The sequence below is a fragment of the Dermochelys coriacea genome, chromosome 3 (assembly GCF_009764565.3).
Source record: "Dermochelys coriacea isolate rDerCor1 chromosome 3, rDerCor1.pri.v4, whole genome shotgun sequence".
NCBI lineage: Eukaryota > Metazoa > Chordata > Testudines > Dermochelyidae > Dermochelys > Dermochelys coriacea.
The window spans coordinates 11,087,618-11,105,032 of record NC_050070.1 but is presented as its reverse complement, the minus strand read 5'-3'; the positions used below and the strand labels follow the sequence as shown (position 1 = coordinate 11,105,032).

The 17,415-nt window shown below is 43.9% G+C and overlaps 2 long non-coding RNA genes across 2 annotated transcripts in view; both read right to left on the bottom strand.

Moving 5' to 3' along the window:
• Nucleotides 1–17,415, bottom strand: part of LOC119853474 — a 107,975-nt gene that overhangs the window by 23,552 nt on the left and 67,008 nt on the right. The window lies entirely within an intron of this gene.
• Nucleotides 1,015–5,626, bottom strand: LOC119852471. Its single transcript, XR_005291664.2, has 4 exons — nt 5,480–5,626; nt 3,644–3,731; nt 2,203–2,326; nt 1,015–1,235 (listed from the first exon to the last, which is right to left on the bottom strand). It is a non-coding gene; the product is annotated as an uncharacterized LOC119852471 (long non-coding RNA).

The following is a 17,415-nucleotide window of genomic DNA, read 5'->3' as shown; positions in this document are numbered from 1 at the left end:
CTCCCTTCCCCCACCCTCCAAAAAAGCGTGCTGATTTTTCACACTTGCTATCTGGTGACCTGACATATAATGGAGACAATCAAGAAAAGACAGCCTCTGCCTAAGGCTGTGATCAATTTTCCAATGTAGATTCCCCACACTGAAGGGGTTAAAAAAAGATCTGACTGAAATTTTTGATGCATGTTCCAATGGCTCAGTTTCAGGTCAGTTTCAGGAAACCTTTAGAGTGGGATCAGATATGGCCATTTTGGTATCTTGGGACCATCTGAAATAACTGAAAACTTTTTCTTTTGTAAAGTTGTTCTCATCTTTTTCTGAACAATCGTGTGCTTGATTCTGATCTCACTTATACCAGTTTATACCAGCATAGCTACGATGACTTCAGTAGAGTTACTCCTTATTTACAGCACTCAGTGTAACAGGGAGCAGAATCAGGGCTCAGAGCTTAAAACAGCTTGGTCTGATTTCCTCTGTTCTCCTCATTGTGGACAATGAGGTTTCAAAGTAGAGGGAAGGTCTAGGTGCGATGGAACACTGTGGTGAGGGTTACACACCGTACAGTCAAACTGGGACTGTACCCAGCTCCTGTGACACCACAAACTGATAGGATTTGCAATTACTGTAAGAAATAAAAGAAAAGGAGTACTTGTGGCACCTTAGAGACTAACAAGTGAGCTGTAGCTCACGAAAGCTCAAATTATGCTCAAATAAATTTGTTAGTCTCTAAGGTGCCACAAGTACTCCTTTTCTTTTTGCGAATACAGACTAACACAGCTGCTACTCTGAAACCTGTAAGAAATAAATATCTACCCACAGGAGCTCATTGATACCTACAGAGATGTGCGGACCATAGTCTATAAATACCCTTGTGTGGTATTAACATGTGATAGGGGCTTTGTTAGGGTATTTCATTTTACGTTCAATTTTAAAAAAATAAACAAACTGGATTTCATAAGGAGAAGAATAATAGAAACAACCCCCTTGCCTCCCAGCAACACATACACACTTCGGTAATAGGATCTTAAACCAGCTTGCTTGTATTAATCGAAGAGTAACAAATATTATATGGTGATACAAGGGCTCCTTTCTGGAATTTCTCAGCTCACAAGGTTCTTTACAGCCCAAATAAGCAGCACTTCAGGGTTCCATTGAAGCAGGATCTGATGATTTTAGAAGCAAGTGGTTGTCTGCCAGATTCCCGGAGATCCTGCCTGGACAATCAGTCAGTAAATAGCCTGTACAAAGGAAAGAGAATCAGATTTTTTGATGTTGTCCCATAGAACCGGGCTAATATGATGTTTGATTTCAAATCAAAGGTACAGGAGGAATTGCTCAGTCCCTGAATGGTGAGTGAAGAGGTTCCTGGTTAACCTCAGCGCAGGGATCCATTGTAGCTACTGCCACATTCAGTTAGAGAGTTTTAATGGGGATAGCTATCAGTGTCTACATGGGTGAAATCACTGTCTCTAACAAGTATATGTCATAAAAGCATGACACATCCATGTACGCTTGTTCTATCAAACACACCTTGTGTACAACTGAAGGTAAAATGTGACTTACTTAGGTGATGGATCACTAACTCTGAAGGAATGCAGGGGAACTCTAATCCTGCCTGAAGCCTGACTCTGATCTGGTGGCATTTCCATGCTAGCAGCCCTGCCTGGGGAGAGCACAGATCTCTGGGCATGCTCAGTGAATTGGCCAGGAGAGTAGCCCTGCAGTTGGTAGCATGGCCACTCCAGCCGAGATCCCTGGCTCCCACTCTGAAGGCCCAAGGAGCTCCCAGCATCACATCTCCTTCCCCAAGTGGCCTCTCTGGTATTTTAGTGGGTGGGAAAGTCTCTCACCCTCCTAACTGTTTCTCTGGGACCTGTTCCTGCTACAACATTAATGTGACCACCTGAGTGGTCTGTATAATTTATGGCACCTCCAGTTACAAAGAACATGAATAGGACAGGCTGCAGATTTGCAATGTGGCCGAGTTAACTTCACAGAGGGACCTTCCTGCTTAAACCATTCACATTCATTCAGAACAATGTTCACAGTGACATCACAAAGATTTTTATAATGACCTCCCTTGGTTTTCAAAAGTGGGAGAATAAAGGGCTAAGAGCTGAGCTGTTTTAAAGACGGAAGGATTCACCAGGTGTTAAATGGAAAGAGAATAATGAACATTCCTGCTCACACTGCAGGGTCTCTTACCTTCGACAGCAAGAACCAATCCAGCATTTTCCAAAGTATATAGCATTAAAGGGACATCCCCTAAAGTAACAGGAACCGCCACGGAGCGTACATTTGTTTCGACTAAGTCTAGCCTGGGAGAATCCTAACAAAGAAAGAGTCTTAATTATCTGCAATGCAGGGTAAATTACAGTTGTGATTCCAGGATGCCAAGCATTTCCCATTCACTAAGATCTGACCAAGTCAGCCCAACTATCTTCCAGTATGAAAGTTTATCACAGGTTTAGTACTATTGCCATGGTTGCAGTTCTACCCACGTTCAATGGCAGTTGGAAAGAAGAGAATTAAACAGGGACACTGACTCTCCAGCCGCAGTTTAGAACCATAGCTCTGAACACAGACATCTTTTACTGCTCACCTTTAAGCGACAGAAGTGGTTTTGTGGTGGGGGTGTGGTTTTGATTCTCTCCAGCTCTGACAGTGATGGGCCAGTCAGTATGATCAATGCAATTTGGCTAAGTAGGGTGAACTGGCATAGGTCTGGGTTGGATGACTACAACTTATCAAAAAAGAAAGGCTTGAAAAAGTCCCTTCTGGTTTGAAATCCTGCCCGTCTCAGAGACTCTGTTCAGATTTTCTTCTCTCAAGAATAGTTTCCTCATGAGCAATTGCCAGTTTTTGATTATACCTGAGGGGACTCTTATTTTAAAAATGAAGCTCAAAGTGCACAGCCAAATCTTGTTGATTAGTTTAGAACATTTGTTGTGCTTTCACAAAACTATCTTCAACTAACAGATAGAAACTGACCCCCTAAATGATTCATTGTCATGTCTGCAAACATTGTGCCACCCCCAGAGGACATCATTTCTGTAAACAAAGCAAAGCCCTTTGTTGTGGAAGGTTTTGAGACACAGTGGGGCTAAGACACAGGAATGAGAAGCTGCCATTTTAGAGATCTGGGTTCTGTTCCTAGCTGTGTAACCTCTCAGTGGGACGAGGCCTGACTTTATAATGTCAAGTTGTGAAGGGCACAGAATTATTAACACTAATAAGCAGCAGAAGTTACACTTTAAGTCATGGTCTCCTGGCTCCTAGCCCTATGCATCATCTCCCAAACCCAAGGGTAGATTGAAAGGGGATGGGTAGACTTCATTTATCAGTATCACATCCAGATGTTCAGTTCTGTGATTGCCTGTTGTAAGAACAGTACATGCTGTGCAGATAGAATGTGGGGTGGCTTACTCAGCAAGCCTCAGTAAATTCTGAGGAAAAAACACTGAGGGGACCATGGATTTTGTTTTGACTTGTCATTATTCAGTCAAATCTCAATGTTTTTTCTTGGGGGGGCTAGAGATCATAAGAAAAAGTCAGAATAATTTTTCTAGTAGAAAGTGTTAGACAACCTGAGTAATGGCTCCCAGGTATCCCTTTATATCATCACTTGTTTTCATTGACATCTTACCTGGGGCAGTCAGGAGCATGAAGAAGACAACAGCAGAGAACAGGTAAAGGATCTTCATGGCTGGAGGTTGGCTGGGAACTCAGTGTCACTGGAGAGAAAAGACACCAAGATAGAGAGGAGACAGAGGACATTAAGACACTGGGGATTGTGACATGCTGAGCTGTAGAAATATTCCTTTAATCCAAAGGACATTTCTAATATGAGTTCTGCAATCTTTTTTGAATCATGCCCAACGTCAGCATTTATTTTACCTGCACCTGCCCTTTTACAATAACAGGAAGGATACTGCCACCTCGCTGTGGTAATGTGTTTGTGGTATCGGGGCCCTTTTCAAAGCACATATATCAATAGTCACAAAGTTTTCAGGACCATGTTTCTTAATTTAAGCATTGAAGACCACTGGAGCTTTTTGTGACCCCGTGAGCCAGGTTGCAAAGTCTCTCACTCATGGAGTTGCAAATATATAGCCATTATGGAGGGCCAAATTTGAGTGTGTGGCCTTGTTACCAGGCACCTAGGGGCTCCACACCACTCACTCAAGTTTGACCCAGCCACGCACAATGCCACTCAAATTTGGCCCAGTTGCCCCTCTGTCGTGATGGGGAAGGCCAGCAGTGCCAAATTGAGTGGGTGATGTTGCAACACTATATAATGACTGAATTACTAGAGAGTTCAAGTTCCCCCCTTAGAAAGTGTGCCCTGCCCCTCCCTCAGGCTGAGAACTTCTCATTGAAACTATTCCAATTACTCTGGAATTTTACCAGTAACCTTTGATCTTAGGCCACTTTTACTAAATATTCAAATAGTGGAAACAATGTTTCACTTACCAGACAATTCAAAGCTTCTTCCTCTTTTTGTCAAAGTGCAGAATGGGGATTTATTACACATTTACATAATTTATATGCTTTAACGCAGCAATTAAAGGAAGTCAGAAATCATAGAAAGAAGAACAACAGTGGTTAGATGATCATGTTTATGATATTTCCCAGCACTGACAGCACTGGAGGTGGGAGCTGGACCCACCCCTCCCTATTTGTACCAGGTCTTGTTGAACCCAGGGCTAATAGTGCTTGAAAGCACTCAAGCAGCACCATGAGGCTCCAGTCCATTTGGCTACTCCTCCTCTTCCTGCATCTCTCCTCCTTTTCTTCCCCTTTTCTCTCCTCCTCCCTCTTCTCTGCTTCCTTTCCTTCCCCTCCCTCCTGCCCTGCTTTTTCTCTGTCTCTCCCTGTCCTTTCTCTCCCTGAACACTTCTCCTTTCAGTCTTCACCTTAACCCCTTCATCTGTTTTTTTCTTGCCTGTTCTCTCTCTCCCTCCACCTTTTCTCTCCTGCTCTACCTTCTCCATCCTTCCCCCCCACTCCCTTTCTTGCAGTCATCATCCCTAAACAAGAAATCCTCCCAATTCAAAGTTCCCACAGTCTTACTCATAGTTAATCAGTGGGAGATTAACTAACTCAGGGTTGCAGAGGAACACACATTATGCATTTGGATAACTAGGATTTCTGGATAAAGGGAATTTGGATAACTGGAATTATCCTGTACATGGTTTTAACTCAGGTAGCTTTAAAATAATCAACTTATTATTGGAATACACATAATGTGTGTAGTTTTGCTACTTCTCCATTCAAAGGAAGGCATATTCTCCTGCTCAGCCTCACAGAACTCCAAGTGGGTTCTCAAGATACCTAGAAACTTCATTTAGGTAGTTCACTCACTCAAAGGGTTATGACAGTGTTCTTCTTCCCTTTCTGGATCTCACAGCCGTCACCCTAGACAGGACTTTAAAGAAAGAATTAACGGGGTGATTATTAGAGAAGCAACTATAATAGTTACCAGGAAAGGGGTGCTCTCAGTAGCCAGATGATGACAGTCCTGTTCACTGTCTCTCTCATCCAGATATTTTAGCTTCAGGCAGTGATGCTTTGACTAAAACTGCCTTTTTTATACAGTTTCTGAGGGCTTGGTTTCTTCTTGGCAAACCTGCTGTGGGCCAATCAGAAGGTGACCCCCCCCCCGCTTCTGGGGAAGATTTGAAATGTCCAACCACAATTTGGACGTTGGAATTCTTTGTGCAAAACATCTTGTGCCATCCCAGACTGTGTAAAACACGTTAGGCCACCGTGGTTTGTGCAAAACGTCTTGGGATATATAACAAACACCTACTGGTTTAGCTGTGGTCAGCAACTTACTTCTTCAGGCCACTTCCCAGGGGCCTCCCTGCAGTGTGGTGCTTGGCCAGCTTGACTTGACTCCATGTGAAACAATACTAGTCAAAAGTACAGAGACAAATTGTTGATGTGCCAAGCCTGGAGAAGCCAATGGTGCCTGCTGGTGCTAAACACCTCTCAGGGTTCGTCTCATTCACATGATTCAGGTAGGAGAGAAGGAGAAATGATTAGGCTTACACTCTGAGTAGGAAATTGTCAGAAAAATTCAAAGGGTTCCATGCTGGATGTCAAGATAAGGGCTGCTTGCACCTCTGTCCCCTCGCTGGTCTCTGGGTGTTCCTCTTAGGCATTAGATCTTGGGCACTGACCTGTCCTGGGGTGGAATTTCACAAGTCTCCCACTCTCAGGATATGTCTACCCTGGAATTGGAGGTGTGACTGCAGCACATGGACACACACCCTGACTAGCTTTGATCTAGCTAGCTGAGGAACCAATAGCAGCAATGCCACAGAAGCAGAGGTGAGCAACTCACGTACATATCCAGGGTCCCTTGTGGACTTTTACAGTATTTGCTACTGCCTGAGCTGCCAGGACTTCATTGATATTTTTATTTCAGCTAGCTAAATAAAGCTAGCTTGGGTACCTCTGAACGGGCTGCAGACACACCTCTGACTGCAGTGACCCTGTGACCAGGGTTTGGGTACAGCAACCCATCTATGCCAACCATTTATTACCATGCAGGTCAGTCTGGATTCTGCCTCTTGCCTTTGGGAGCTTGTGATAAGAGCTAATGACAAACAACCTTCTGAGAACAAGGGGGTAGATCTAGCAAATGGAAGAAAGCATTAGAGAAAATGATTTTGAGACAACAAAGAGCTGACACACATATTCAGATTTATTTAACCTTACACTTCACTGTATGTTACATAGATGGGCTTCTCTGCTGAGTTACAGAAGCAGAGCAGGGCTAGCTAGTGGCTTATGTGGGAAAATCTCCTGACATAACTATAGCAGTACAATTGCACCTCTGTAGTTACACTGGAGCAACCCCCCATCTGGACACCCTTAGCCCTAAAGCAGTGCCTTTTCCTGGTTTATCTTATGTCTCTTTGGAAGGGTTTTGCAGCAGGGGTGATGTGCCCATCTAATCCCACAGTCATTGCATCCTATTTTCAGCCCAGCACTCAAGAGCCTGAACACTTGTTCAGTACAGTAGCAGCCACAGCTTCTACTCTGAGCCAGAGGCACCAAGGGGGACAGACTCCTGTCCCCTCACCCAGCTCAGCGGAGACCCACTCGGGCATAGGTTTGCTTTTCTCCTGTAACTTAGGAATGAATCCCATATAGCTTAACTAGAAGTGAAGCATAACATTAGAAGAGTTGAAACGTATGTTGGCTGCTTGGTGTTTTAAAATTATATTCTCTAATGCTTTCTACCCTTTGCAAAATAAACCCAATTGTTCTCAGAAGGCTGTTTGTCACTGTCTCAGACTGTTGAAGGGAAGAACCGCAGGTGTCTAGTCAGAGCTGTCTAGCAATAAAGAATTGGCATGGATTGGGTGTTGTACCCAGATCCTGATGAAAGAGTGGAATAATTGTGTAACTTCACTCCCGGGCAGGTCAGAGCCTGAGGCCTAATGCCTGAGATGAGTTGGGGTGGGGTGGGGGGCAGACTAAAGACCATTGAGGGGTCACAGAAATGCCAGCAGCCCCATAACTGTGACATCCATCATAGAACCTTTTCGATATTTCTTACATTTTCCTAGACAGATTCTGAGCCCCATCACTTCTGGTTCTCTCTTCCGTGAATTGTGGGAATGAGGCAAACCTTGAGAGGTTATTTGCAGCAGCAGCCTGGCTTGACACATTAACAGGTCATATGTTTACTTTTGCCTGTTATAGTGAAGGTGAGGATTTGCCTGGCAAAAAATAATCGAAAAGTTCCAGTAAAAGCTGTTAAATTTATCAGATTAGATTTACAATAACGCCCATCGATTCATGGCACTCAGCGATTGTCTATGGTATTAACTTTATTTCAGTTTGCTGACAAAATCTCTGTAGCAGATTGTTGCCATAGGGAAATGAATTCTCTGTGCAGGAGCTAAAAGGGAATGTCAGACTCACCGTTCAGTGACTGGCCAATTCCTGCTGTGTCTTTTGATCAGAAATCAGTTGTCCAATTTACCCTGTTTTATGGATCTCAACCAGAAATGTGAGGCCGGGTGTCCATTTACACCCACAGAGTAACTCCACCTCCCTTAGCGGCGCTGAGCCACGGTCCATGTACAGAGGTTGGCGCAGCACAAGTGTAGACACTGTGTTACCTAGGTTAACCCTAACAGTCCCCTAGCCATCCCACAATTCCTGACACTGACTGTGCTGGTCACAACTGTTACTTCCACTGCTTAGGGGCACAGAGGCTGGAAGCCCCTTCTCCTCTGAGCACCCACACGGATTTTTGAAATGCTTTTTTCTGGATGTGCATCTTGGTGAGCACATCTCTATCTGCTCTCCGTTGTTGTGCCCAACTGACCATGCCAGCTACATGCTCCAGACATGTTCTTGCCTCTAGCAGACAGGAGATATTTGATTGGCTGGGCCTGTGGGGAGAAGAGGCTGTGCAAGCGCAGCCATGGGTCAGTTGTAGTAACATGAACATTTATGAGCAGGTTGCTCAGGGGATGCAGGAGAAGGGCTATGCCAGGGACCAGCAGCAGTGCTGTGTCACAGGGAAGGAACTGCGTCAGGCATACCAGAAGGCCAGGGAGGCCCAGAATTGATCCATTGCCAAGTTGCAGAACTGCCATCTTTACAAAGAGCTGCATGCCATGCTTTGGGGATAACCTATCACCACCCCACTGACCACAGGGATACCTCTGAGGAGCGTGAGTCACAGGTTCCTTGCGTGAACAGCAAGGATAAGGAGGGGGTGGAGGAGGAAAAAGAGGGGGATGCAGACATAGGACTGGGCAGTCCAGCTGTGGTGTGAGCCAAGACATGTTTGGGACTCCACCAGTCTAGCCAGTCCTCGCAGTTCAGCATGTGTGAGCCCAATGCAGGGGAACAAACTTTGGGGAAGTGTGTACATTTATTTCCCATTACAATGATGATGCCCAAAACTAGCAGGACCCAGGTATGGACTTTTCATTAATTTACTCATATTAGAAGAGGTAGTGGTACAACAAAGAGAGGAAGAGTTGTTATGTGGTTCCCATTCCCTTGTAGAGTGAGGCAGGGGAGGCCATGTGGACCAGTTTGTTTATGTACACAGGAATGTCCCTTAAATCCTCCTGAGAGATCTTGATGAAACATCCCCCCTTGGAGGACCTCTCCAATCCCCTTCTGAAGGTTTCTAGGGATGTCAGCCTTATCTCTTCCTGCATGGTAGGACACTTTCCCACACCATTTGGCAATAACTTTGATAGGCACCATTGCAGTAAACAGGATAGTGGCATACGGGCCCAGGAGATTTTGGGACACCAGCAGCAGCTGTGGTCTCAGTGCCTTTGTTACCTCAGAAGTGAGATATCAGTAAAAATCACCACCCCCTGTGGAAAACAGTGCCAGTGTTCAGTGCCAGTGCCCTATACACATTGTTTTATGGAACCGAACAGTTCCCTGGTCATGACCCTGACCCTGGCACCTTGTACTCAGCTTGGCTGGTGCTGTGACGGGGGCTGAGTGCGAGCACTCCGAAGCAGACGTAGCAAGAAGCATGTTTTTGACTTGCCAAGGGATACATGTACAGTCTCATATTTAAAACCCAGTTCAGCCCCTTCCCTGCACTCTGCTCATTGCTCATTCATCTCTCACCTCTCGCCAGATTCCCAGTATTGGTCAGAGAAGGAACAGTCCAGAACTGAACACACTATTCCTTATGGAAGGACACCAGGGATGTGTGGAGAGGGATGATTCGCAGTCCAGAATATTATGCCCCTCTGTAGGGAGGCCAAACACTACCATGGTCTTCTTGCTGCCATATCACATTGCAAACTCAGGTCTGTGGGATGGCTTTGTGGCAATTAAATGTTTTTGCTACACAAAGACATCAGCTTTCTTTGTGGATGGTCACAGGGCAGGATGCAGGTCTGCAGGTTTCAGAAGGTCTGCAGCATGCATTGATTGCTGAGCTGTTATTTACCTGCTTTGTGCAACGCTTTAATTTGGTAATGAAAGGGTTAAAAGGAATTCTGGGATGCAGCACTCGGTTTAATTAGACTGGCACTTTCCTTACCTGCCCTACAGGGATGTTGTGAGATGGGTTGTACCCATATATCTGGAGCCGTATATTTAGAGTGGTACAACTTTTGTGTTTAGATGAGTGCCTATAAATCCAGCAAAGAAATCACAGTCTGAATACACATCAAACTACACACCTGAGACAGGACACCAGTGATCGTTTAGAATCACAAGACCATCGGATTTATTTCCTCAGAGTTTGTCTAAACAGAAGAACTGTGCTGCTAGAGCTCCAGTGATCTGGTTACTGGTCCAGTACCATCCCGGTAATGGGGACACTGTTCTCTTGGGATAAAGGGGCTTATTAGAGCTGGTCAGAAATCTTCTGATAAAATTGGGTGAGGCACACTGATCCCTGGGGATGCAAAAAACCTCGTGATCTGGAGAAATCCAAATGGAAGCCTTTTATCACCCAGAAAGAGATTGGCTTGTCCCCTTTTAATAAAATCTAGTTGTTGTGAAATCACAATGCTGACAAGTGCATGTGTGTCATGATGGAACGTCTGTGTGTGTGTGTGTGCATGCGAGGGCGGAAGGGCTGTGTCTATCCTACTCTTTAGAAATCCATTGTTTTAAAGGAAAGAACAATACAAACGAATGAAAACACACTTATCCCTATGGAACGTTGAATCCCTATGGGAAGGTATGTCACCCTGGTCTATGAAGCTGTTTGTGTTTCTAAGAACTCACGTCAATTGATCTGAATCTATTTCTTGCTAAAAATCTGCTTCATTTCTTGGTTTCAAGAGGAGTTGGTTCTGGCACAGCTTGTCTGTATGGTCTATGACCTCCCATGTTATTGCTCCATGAGATTATGTTCATGGCACACAAATGGAGAAGTGAGATAAAAAAAACATAAAATACTCTTGCTGGAAGGTGGCAACATAACCTTATTTCGTTTCTTAGAATTCAGAACGATAACACACAAGAACCCCAAAACTGAGAGAGACAAAGCAGGCAGTTCCCTAAAACAGAGGGGTCAACTCATCCCACCTTCCTCAGAGCTGGCTCTCTGTAGACTGAAGGATAAGGACACAGATTGCACGCTTCCTTCCAGGCATGCCAGCCAGAAAGCAGGATCAGGATATGTCAGACAAACTTCAAAGTACAGCTTGTAATTTTAACCCAGTTTTCAATACACCACACAGGACAGCCGGATTTCCAGTCTCATTACTGTAATGAAGAACTACAGGAAAACACCAGGGGGCATCTGTGCTGGGCCCTCTGCGCTGTATGCCAGCCCCTGCTCAGTGCAGCCCAGACTGTCCCTCTCCATGCTGTCGGTGGCTTCACTGCCAGCACCTCCACCACACAGCCCTACCCATTGACTTCCACACGGGTCTGTGCACAGCTCTGAGGGAGTCATCCTCTGCAGAGTGGCACCATCCAACCTGCCCTTCAGCAATGTATGAACAGTTATTACGGTTATTTTGCTATTTTACAACCATTTGTAACCTCTCTGTATAGGGTGTGTGCATAAAATCGGAAAATAAACTAAATACACTAGATATTGGTTAATGGGGGTATAAAAGATACACAACCTGCACACACACACAGTGAGAAGCCACTTCTCCGGGAAGCTGTTTTCTGAATTTCTTTGTGCACCATGGGTCTTATCCAAAGCTCACTGAAGACAATGGGACTCTTTCCCTTCACTTCAGTCAGTTTTGTGGCAGACTAATGATGTTTAATGGGTATAGATATTCAGGCTGTAATCCTGGCTCCATGGAAGTCATTGACAAAACTCCCATTGACTTCTATGGGGCCAGCATATCACTCTAGATCAGTGGTTCCCAAACTTGTTCCACCGCTTGTGCAGGGAAAGCCCCTGGCGGGCCAGGCTGGTTTGTTTTCCTGCTGCGTCTGTAGGTTCAGCCGATCGCGGCTCCCAGTGGCCGCGGTTCGCTGCTCCAGGCCAATGGGAGCTGCTGGAAGCAGCACGGGCTGAGGGACGTACTGGCTGCCACTTCCAACAGCTCCCATTGGCCTGGAGCAGCGAACCGCGGCCACTGGGAGCCACAATTGGCCGAACCTGAGGATGCGGCAGGTAAACAAACTGGCTCGGCCAGGCAGGGGCTTTCCCTGCACAAGCAGTGGAACAAGTTTGGGAACCACTGCCCTATATTGTAACTTCCTCCCGGCAAGGATTTATTAACTGTAATGATGACACAGAAATTATGGAATTTATTATTAATAATTATGTCATAGACATTCAGGCATAGGCCAGACTCCTTGGCATAATTTAGGCCTAACTTCTTAATAGATCTAAGATAGCTGTGTTTCATAGAGGATTGGATTGTGTAAGCAACAGTAACTGACTAAGCTAACCACAAAGTCATCTAACTGTGAAGTAACTTCCTCTTTTATCAGTTTTTTTATATTGTAAGCTTTATTCCTAGAATTTCATAATAGACATATAGTGGATCAAGCGCTTACCTGATATGACAATATAATAGATAACTTTATAAACTATATAGAAAATTAAAATCTAGCTTGAGCTTTCTGAGACATAGCCCTGGAGACTGAGGAAGTTTCATTGCCAAGGTGATCTCACTAAAAAGAATATTGCAAGCATTTTAGACCATGCTGTGTGTTTTAAATAGAAATCGTGGGAAAGATTCCAATGGGAAAAGGTCCGCAGAAGCACAGTGCTGAATAGACCCAAACCAGTAGGTGTTTGGTGTGTGTCACAACACGTTTTGCACAAACCGCTGTGGCCTAATATGTCTTACACAAATGGGGATAACACATGATGTCTTGCACAAAGACCATGGAATTATGCAGAGAGGAAGTTAGAAGAACTCATAAGAGATGTCTCATGTTTTCATTGGACAATGAGAAGGGACAACTTGTGTCCTGGCAGGACATTTACAATCTTTGCCAGAAGCACGGGTCATTTTCTGGTTGGTCCAGAGCAACTTTAACAAAAAGAGAAGCCAAGCCATGCAAACTCTCAGATACTGTATATATAGGCTGTTTGGATGAAAATGTTGCTTCTAAAAACTAAAATATCTGCATGAAAGAGACAGAGAGCACCAGCTGTCACTTGGCCACTGAGAGCACACCTCATCTAGTAACAGCTCAAGTCTCATAGGTGCAAAATCCAGAAAAAGCACACAAATGTCATAACCCCCTAAGTGAATGAACTACTGAATGAATGTTCTATCTATATCAAGAAACCAGTAGGGGCTACCGTGAGGCTGAGCTGGAGAATTTGCTTTCATGCCACTTTCAATGCATAAGTGGCAAAAATACATGTATTTTGTTTCCCAAATGAAAACTTGGTTAGTTTAAAGCTTCTCTGAAAGTATGTACCTGAATTACAAACATGTAAATAACTAAAATGTGTGATATATACTTGCATTTCACTAAAAAATTGAATTAGAAACTGCAGTAACTCAATATATGATAAAGATTGCTGAAGTCTAGAAATATCTGTAACAGGAAACTGCACTTACCTACAATAACAGATAGCTGAGAAAAAACCTGCATGTTTCAGAGTTTAGCCCAGAAATCGTATAGATTTTGTGGTCAAGAGAAATGGAGAAATTCTGGCAGAAGAAGGGGACGAAACTCTTAATTGGCTTGTAAGATAAAGATCTTTACCACCATTTCATTATACAGTTAAATTTGCCTAAAAGCAGACAGTACTGTTGAAAAATAAAGAGAAGCTGAAATAATTTGAATCATTGTTTGTATACTATGTTTGGGAATTAATGTATGATAATGATTTGATTACTAAGATTGCTGACATAACAAGACTGTGATAAGACTTTGAATGGGTTGATTTGATTTATTATTTCTTAGGAAATTGTTACTTTGCCTGATGAATTTGTTCTAAATTTCATATACTTGAGCACTGAACCACCTTTGTTTTCCTTTCTGTAATTTCTTAGTTGCTATCAATTCTATTTTGGCTAATAAAAATCATAATTGTGCAATAATTCTTCAGTCTGTCCTTTGACTGAGGAATAGAGAAACAAAAAGAACCATGTGTCAGAACTCTGTTTATTTTTCAGAGGGAACTATTGAATGTGTAGAGAACTACAGCTATGTAAAACAGTTCTCCAGCTGTGATAACTTTGTGCCCTGCAAGGTAATTGGGCTGATGTGGCAGGGTCTCGGTGAATGGGCAATTCAGTGCATGGGAAATGCCCTTCATGATGGGATCACAGCTCCTCTTTTCTCTGCCCAGCTGAATGATAATTTAGATTTTCTTTGGGCTCATGATAACAGAGTGAAGTGTATATGCTTTGCGGGTACCTGCTATACTAGGCTGTCTCCTGAATAATATACAGTTTGGAAGATGCTTTCTAGTGGATGTTGTTGGCTGTTTCAAGTAAGCTCAGCATACCACAAGGGAGACATTGCAGCGTGAACAGAAATATTTCCTCCTCTTCTTCTTGCATCCAATCTATTGTTTAATGCTCTTGGGGGCTCAGCACACATGGCCCAGCCCAGGAACAGGCAGGAAAAGAGGCTTTTAGCTACTTCTGTGCGTCTCAGATCCTGGGTAGCCCCAGCATATATTAGAAACACCCTAGTGGCTACTCTTTCTTAACAGCAGTTTTGCCCAAGGGGCTTGTGGGTAAATCCACAGCCTGGAGCAGTGCAAAACTTCAATAGCGCTTAGACCTCCAGGGACTGCCTCTTAGGTTGTGTCTGTATTGCAGTCAAACCCTGTGGCAGGCCCGTGCCTGTGGACTCAGGCTTTGGCTGAGGGACTGTTTAATTGTGGTGTAGACCTTGAGGCAGGGGCTGGAGCCTGGGCTCTAGGACCCTTCAAGGTGGGAGGGTCCCAGAGTTTGGTCTGCAGCCTGAGCCCAGAAGTCTACACCACAATTAAAACAGGCCCTTAATCCAAGCCCTAGAAGCCCGAGTCAATGACGTGGGCCAGCCACGGTTGTCTAATTGAAGTGGAGACATACCCTTTAGACATAACAGCCCACAGCAATTTCTCTAGTACCACCACAAGCCAGTGCCTGCCCCAGAGAAAATGGAGACCAGTTATGGTAGCTGTATCCTTCTCATGTGGGAGAATTCTTTCCTAACCCCTTGTTGTGTGGAATCTCCCATACGCTGCTGGAGCAGCACACTGGGGCAGGGTTTGGGGCTGGAAACAATCTGTTGTTCACACTGTGTTTTCATTTTAGGATAGGAAAATACACCAGGGAGATCAAAAGTGAAGTCTCTACAATAGTGACAGGTTTCAGAGTAGCAGCCATGTTAGTCTGTATTCGCAAAAAGAAAAGGAGTACTTGTGGCACCTTAGAGACTAACAAATTTATTTGAGCATAAGCTTTCGTGAGCTACAGCTCACTTCATCAGATGCATCCAAAGATAACTACAGCGTTCAACCCAAGGTTTAAGAATGTGAAATGCTTTCCAAAATCTGAAAGGGATGAGGTAGGGAGCATGCTTTCAGAAGTCTTAAAAGAGCAACACTCCAATGCGGAAACCACAGAACCCAAACCACCAAAATAGAAAATCAACCTTCTGCTGGTGGCATCTGACTCAGATGATAATGAACATTCATCAGTCCTCACTGTTTTGGATCATTATTGAGCAGAACCCATCAGCATGATGCATGTCCTCTAGAATGGTGGTTGAAGCATGAAGGGATATATGAGCCTTTAGCGCATCTGGTATGTAAATATATTGCGATACCGGCTACAACAGTGCTATGTGAATGCCTATTTTCACTTTCAGGTGATATTGTAAACAAGAAGCGAGCAGGATTATCTCCTGCAAATTGTAACCAAACTTGTTTGTCTCAGCAATTGGCTGAACAATGAGTAGGACTGAATGGACGTGTAGACTCTAAAGTTTTATATTGTTAAATTGTTGAAAGCAGTTATTTTTTGTACATAATTCTACATTTGTAAGTTGCACATTCATGATAAAGGGATTGCACTACAGTACTTGTAGTAGGTGACTTGAAAAATATGATTTCTTTTGTGTTTTACGGTGCAAATATTTGTAATAAAATAAAGATAAAGTGAGCACTGTACATTTTGTATTCTGTGTTGTAATTGAAATCAATCTATTTAAAAATATAGAAAACATCCAAAAATATTTAAATAAATGGCATTCTGTTATTGTTTAACAGCCTGATTAAGCCATTTGGAAAAGAGACCATGTTTTTCTAGGCATATGTACAGTGCATTGAGCATTGGGGGGTCTGATCCAGATTGAGGCCTCTACGCACAGCGATACTAATAGATGAAAATACATTTTTTAGCAAAATGTTCCATGGTGCTGCATAATAACAACTAGCCATTGATCACACCAACCTGCATAATGACAGACCCTTTGGACTCACAGAACAAGCTCACACAAAAATAGATAAGCTCTTTGAATTTATCCTTAGAGGACATGTTTTCTAACCTGTTAATCATTCTTGTGGCTAAACTCTCAACCCCCTCCATTTTATCAACATCCTTCTTGATTTGTGGACACCAGAGCTGAACACAATCTTCCTGCAGCATCACACCAATGCCAAAAACAGAGGGAAAATAATCTCTCTGCTCCTATTTGGGATTCCCTTGGTTGTGCATCCAGGGATTGTAATAGCCCTTTTGGCCACAGGGTGGCACTGGAAGCTCACGTTCAGTTGGTGATCCCCCATTACCTTCCAATCTTTTTCAGAGTCATGGCTTCCCAGGGCAGAGCCCCCTGCTCCCCATGATAGCTCCACTGACTAGAATGAGGGCTACCCGACCCATTTGATGGGGAAACTTGCTGTCACAAGCAAATCTGACCAGTGTGAATGAGACTAACCCTGAGTGCTGCTTGTCACCTGCAGGCATCATTGGCTCCCACCTGTCTGATCCAGCAGCATTCTCTGTGCGCACTTTTACTCTCTTTGCTAAGGCTGGGGGTTGAGCATGACAAAGACTGTCAAAATCATTTTAGAGGGACCTGTTCTGCCCTTGCTCTGTACACACCATTAAGAATATGGGAAAACCACAAAAGCTTTGCTGGAATCCACAGACCAGTGTTCATTACTGTGTAAAATAATTCTAGGCCTGGCTACCCATGAACACTTCTGCGCCAGCAGAGTTCTGGTGGCTACAGCAACAGGAGACACGGAGGCCCACTAAAGGTCTCCCAACTGTATAAAGGGATACCTCCCTATTTCTATACACCACATAACGCTCCTCCTCCACCCCACATATATTGAAAGCTCACTGGATCCTCAATATTATTAAGGTATTTTGCAATTTTACAGGGATTTAAAACCTCTCTGTAAGAGGATGGATGCATAAAAATAGGAAAATAAACATAGAATATTGATCAATAGTGGATAAAAGAGATATACAACCTACCTGCACAGAGTTTGGTGCCAAGCCACTTCTCAGG